Here is a 6390-nt window from a genome sequence, read left to right on the forward strand (position 1 = left end):
AAATGTCCGAAACCTCCCGAAACACTTCCAGTGTCCAAACATAGTCATCCAATATATCGATCTTTATGTATCGACCATTTCAAGACTCCTTGTCATGTCCGTGATCATATCCGAGACTCCGAACTACCTTCAGTACATCAAAACACAAAAACTCATAATACCGATCGTCACTGAACTCTAAGCGTGCGGACCCTACGGGTTCAAGAACTATGTAGACATGACCGAGACACGTCTCTGGTCAATAACCAATAGCGGAACCTGGATGCTCATGTTGGTTCCCGCATATTCTACGAAGATATTTATCGGTCAAACCGCATAACTACATACGTTGTTCCCTTTGTCATCGGTAAGTTACTTGCCCGAGATTCGATTGTCGGTATCTCAATACCTATTTCAATCTCGTTACCGGCAAGTCTCTTTACTCGTTATGTAATGCATCATCCTGCAACTAACTCATTAGTCACATTGCTTGCAAGGCTTATAGTGATGTGCATTACCGAGAGGGCCCAGAGATACCTCTCCGACAATCGAAGTGACAAATCCTAATATCAAAATACGTCAACTCAACAAGTACCTTCGGAGACACCTGTAGAGCACCTTTATAATCATGCATTTACGTTGTGACATTTGGTAGCACACAAAGTGTTCCTTTGGTAAACGGGAGTTACATAATCTCATAGTCATAGGAACATGTATAAGTCATGAAGAAAGCAATAGCAACATACTAAACGGTCAAGTGCTAAGCTAACGGAATGGGTCAAGTCAATCACATCATTCTCTAATGATGTGATCTCGTTAATCAAATGACAACTCGTGTCTATGGCTAGGAAACTTAACCATCTTTGATTCAACGAGCTAGTCAAGTAGAGGCATACTAGTGACACTATGTTTGTCTATGTATTCACACATGTATTATGTTTCCGGTTAATATAATTCTAGCATGAATAATAGACATTTATCATGAAATAAGAAAATAAATAATAACTTTATTATTGCCTCTAGGGCATATTTCCTTCATTTGGCTTGCTGGAAAGGCTCGGCACATGATACTAACATTCTCAGTGATAGTATGAGTCATCCTGGTGGCATCAACATCCCTGATGGCAAGTTCTACCTAGGAGATGCTGGCTATGCATGTTGGCCAGGTATTCTTCCACCCTTCAGGAAAACTAGGTACCATCTTAACGAATTCATTGGTAGGAACTATCTTAGGACTCCACATGAGTTGTTCAATCTCAGACACCCCATCCTTAGAGTTACTGTTGAGATGGCCTTTGGAGCTTTGAAGAACATGTTTAAGATTCTAGATCAAAAGCCATTTCACACTTTCCCCACACAGGCTAAGTTTGTTCTTGCTTGTTGCATTCTGCATAACTGGATCCTGTAATCAGGTTTTGATGAACTGGTGCGTGAGGAGGAAGATGTGACGCATGACAATGTTGTCATCTCCGACCATGGTGTGGAGGAATTTGACAATGAAGCCTGGAATAACAAAAGGATGGAGTGGGTACAAACAATGTGGGATAATAGAGGTCAGACAAGGATCTGAAGAAGAAGAAGAGGATGAAGCAGCATCAACAAAAGAAGAGGAAGAGGAAGAACTACCAACGATCGCATAAGAGGAAGACTAAGAGGATGCACTTCCATCTAGTTAGCGTCGATGATGAACTCTCCCCTATTTAGCCATATGGCTCTTCATAATGTGTACTGCCATTTGATAGTAGTTAGGATGAACCGTAATTTTTTTCGTAGCTAGGAGTGAAATTGTTCAGATCGTGTGTGGTAAGGTCACCATCAGTGACAAGTGGTGACAACACCTTATGCTGGTTGTAACCAAACAACGTGTCATACGTGCGCCTAATGCGATGGGGTCAACCAAACGGCGGGTCAAGATTAGTTCCCTCATGCAGCTAACCTATACGCGGGCAACCAAACTATGTGCAAATGGTGGTTTATAGGATGTTTTTTCCTCACCCAGGGCCTTCTGAGAAACACATACAATGCATCCAAAATCGATGCGGACAACCAACACGTCCTTTAAGATTCATGTACGTAAGCAAACTGGCTTGAATCTGTGTACTTTTCGCGGCTGGCTGGCTACGCAGATAAAACGATGACCTATTTTAGCGGATGGTGTGACGAGCCGCCGGTGGAGCCTGATAAGGGCATGACCAATGCATTGCCCTAGGGTGATGCTCCGTAAGCCATGTAGGATTGAATCTTAGGAAAAGTAGGTTCGGATGGGATAGCGGGATCCTTGGTAGGAGGCAGGTGCTTGGGGAGAAAAGTGTGGTCCGGTGCATAAAGGTGGAGAAGTTGAAGTGAAGAGTAGGGATGCATGTGCAGTGGGAGTTTACCTTTTATTCTTTGATGATGCCCACTAATAGTAGCTTGCATTGGGGGTGAAAAAATCGATATAGATGAGTCAAGCTACTTTTTTTCATGGGGCATCCATTGTACATTCCCTAATGCTTCTTTTCGATTTCCTTTCTGTGCTTTGTTCTTTCTTTACGGCAGCCAGAGTTTCCATCGTGAGACGCGTGAGTCGGTAGCTTCTCTGAAATCAGATCATATCTTGCAAAAGTCACTCCCATTTTCTTGTCGCAACCTAGAAAAAAAATTCGTAGATTCGTTTATTCATAACGTTTATATTTAATCATTTTTACCATTTGATTTTTAGCATCAAAATCTACAAAACTAAGTCTCATGTTACTAGGTTTCAATGAACTTTGTTTTCACAAAGAAAACCAGATTAACAACATAGGTTTTTTTTTCTTTTCTTCACGTAAGCAAAGTTGTTCCTCCACAAGAAGCAAATATGTCCTTCTCGTGAAAGCACATATTTTCTTCCCTTTTCGAGAAGCACAAGAGGATGCACAATTTCCCCCCTTTCTGGGTACTTCTCGCAGAAGCAAATATGTGCTTCCACGAGAAACAATGACTCGCTTAGGGAAATCTGTGCTTACACGAGAAGCACAATTTTTTTCTTTTCCGGGTATTTCTTGTGGAACCAAATGTGTGCTTCCACGAGAAACAACGACTCACACAGGCAAACCTGTGCTTCCACGAGAAGCACAATTTTACCCCCTCCTCGAGAAACACGGCAAAAGCAAATTGTGTCACCACGATAAGCAAATTTTTGCTTCTCATGAAAGCACAATATTTTTCCGTGGTGAAAAGCAAATCCTATGAAAAACCGGGCGAACACTGAAAAACAGGAAAAAAACCATCTAATACCCAAAAACGTGTAAAAAGTTAAAAGCAAAATCCACTTAAAGCGCCCAACACGCAACAAGTGGCGGCTCGACGCACCACTTGGCGTGCTAGGGCACCAAAAGTGACTCTTGCAGGTCTCTCGCAAACCTTCAGTTAGTTGTTCTCTAGCTTCTTTCTTCTCAAGTAATAGCTCTCTTGCATGGCAACTAGGTGAGCCCGTTTCTCCGCTTGTTCTTTTTTGCTCGCTCGCTCATTATCACCTTGCTGGTTCGAACGTGGTTTTCTTTTTTTCTTCTTCATTTTTTGTTGCTTTGTTTCTTCATCGGTTTTCTACCCTTTTTTCTTTGTTTCTCCTCAGTTTTCTTTGTTTCTTTATCGGGTTTTATTGATTTTTTTCTTTGGTTTCTTTCATTTGTTTTTCTTTCCTTCGGTTTCCCTTGGTTTTTTCTTTTCATTCAGTTCTTCTTCTTTTTCGGTTTTCTTTTTGTATCTTTCATGGATTTCATCCATGTTCTTCGTAGTACTCTTAGTTTTTCCTGTTTTTCGTTCTTTTTTGGTGTTTTCTTTTTTTCTTCAATTTTCCTTTTGATTTCCATTGTTTCTTTTTTCAGTTTCGTTGGTTTTCCTTCTCTTTCTTTTGTTCATACGAAAAACAGTTTATCATGTGTTTTTAAAATGTTAAACGTGTATATATAAATGTTCATCATGGATATGTAAAAAATTAATTAATAGTAGACACAATAAAACATATTTTTAAAAGTCAATTCTCTAATAATATTTTTAAACATGTATAAAAAAATGTTCCTAATGTATGCAGAAAGTGTGCATTGTGTGTGAAAAACATTTACTGCCATTATAAAAAAATTGACACATGATCAACGCTTTATTATACCTGTTTAACATTTATTAAGTAAATTATCAACATTTTTAATACACTCTGAACATTTTTTAGATACATCGTCAACATTTTTTTCATACATATTTTATATTTTTTGTATACATGGGAAAAAAGTTACACATTTATAATTTTTCAAATGCTTGATTAATATTGTTAAGTACTCAATTAATATTTTTCTAATGCTTTGTTAATATTTTTAAATATACGATCAACTTTTTTTTACACATTGTATATGTTTTGTACACATCTGTCGTATAGTACAAGATAAATATTTTTTCTATGCACATTTTAGTTTTTACAAATTCTTGATTAACATTTTCAAATGTTTTATGTAAAGTGGTTTTGTAATATGTATATTTATAATATTTGGAAATATAAAAAAGAAAAAAAGAAAGCAAAAACAAAAACATAAAAACGTGAAAAAAAACAAACAGAAAAACGAGGCTGTGGCATTTGGGCATGTGGCCTCCCGTGCGCCTGGGCCAGCCCAGTCAAGAGCTCGCCTTTAGGCGAGGCTACGCTCTGTCTCTTGTTAAGCGAGACATAGACACGCCCGAGTTCCATCGCTTTTGTGAGCCGTGTTTTGTAATTCTTTTTGTCGATGTGTTTTTATTATTTTTCTCTTTTATTGTTTCGCTTTAACTTTCTTTTTTTCACTTTTTATTTACTTTCTGTGTGCCTTTGACTTTTCCTCTTATTTATATTTTATTATTGTGTGCTTGTCCTGTTTCTTCTTTGTTTCGTTTTTCTCCTTCTTTTATTTTTATTTTCAATTTTCATTTCATTTTGTCCTTGATTATGTATTTTTTGTTTCCTTTTATTTGGTTATAGCATACTACTTGTTGCAAATTTCTAGCGGTCCTTTTTGCAAAAAGAATTGCCTACCAAGATTGTTTTTTTAATATCATTCTCATTTGCACATTCACCGGATTGCAGTTGTTATCCTCTGTTTTATTTCTCCTTTTTCTTGCAAGACCCGTGTATGTGGTTTTGTTGATGCACACATGCATGAATGTTAGTGCATATTGATGGTACGTGAAACCGTTGGTACCCTCGGTAGGGTGGTGAGCGTCGCGAGAAGAACTAGATCGGAGATCACACGAGGGAGTTATCCAGGTTCGGGCCTTCTTGGAGGAGTATCACCCTACGTCATGCTTCTATTTTATATTCATGGTGGCGTACCTCGTGAGAGGGTTACATTGGAGGGATGACATCTGACTATCGAGAGTATTTTCTACAACAGTATATGAGAATGTTTGCCCTAGCCCCCACCTTATATAGGTGATGGGGGTAGGGTTTAACATATGACAGATCCAGTTTGGCCGCCGCCATCTTGACTTGTGCATCACGGTGGTCCCTTGATGCATATCCGGTCTCCAGGCCTCCCTCATGTGGTTGGACCTTCACCAAGCTTCATAAGCCTTGAGACAAGCTTGGTGGATTGAAGTCGGGCGTGCGGTGACCGGCGCTCATCGTTCTTCTTCGGTTGCGCCCTTTGCAGATCTAGAGACCTCCATCTTCAACCATGGTTGCCTCCGTCGATCCTGCCTCGTGTAGCTTCAGGTTACCAGGTTACCGGAGTTGGTCCTGTTTGGAGGCTGGAGGTGGGAGGTGGCACTGGAGAAATCCAAGGTGTATCCGCGTCAGCCGGCCGGCCATGTAGACTACGTGAGCGCCTCCCCACCTTCTGCCTCCATCCGTCAAGGTCCTCTTGGTGGCACCGTGTGGTTTTTATTCCTGTCAGAGGGCTACATCGTTTTCAAGTTGTATACCTTAGTTTTTTATATGTTTACTTGCAGGCTGGGTGGAGCCTGCTAGCTTTGCTCAACACTTTATATCTTGCCGTTGCATTTTATCCTTGTAAGTTGTTGACTGTAATATCCTGACCAGTTGATGACTTTGTAATTTGAAGTCGGACAAAGGCTCGAGCTCTTCTCGGGCTCGACTGAGTATATTCTCTAAAGAAAAACACTACGTCCGCTTATGTGTCTCGTTTCCATTCCGGAGACGGTGGCAACGTGTTGGACATCATACATGTATCCCGCGGTCCACCCCTGCGCAAGAACAAGAAGGCTGATCTGAATTCTGAAGTGCCAAAGGAGGACTCGGTAATTAAGCATGTTACAAACATGAATCGGCACTGCCGTGCGTACATGCATGCATGTGCAGTGACCAGATCAAGCAAAGGATTTTTAGCGTGCAAACCATGATTTCGCGTTGCTGTAAAATGCCAATAATTCCAGGGGAGGATGCCTCACTATCGGCTTCCTAGAAAG

Source organism: Triticum dicoccoides, chromosome 2B (genome assembly GCF_002162155.2).
Source record: "Triticum dicoccoides isolate Atlit2015 ecotype Zavitan chromosome 2B, WEW_v2.0, whole genome shotgun sequence".
Classification (NCBI taxonomy): domain Eukaryota; kingdom Viridiplantae; phylum Streptophyta; class Magnoliopsida; order Poales; family Poaceae; genus Triticum; species Triticum dicoccoides.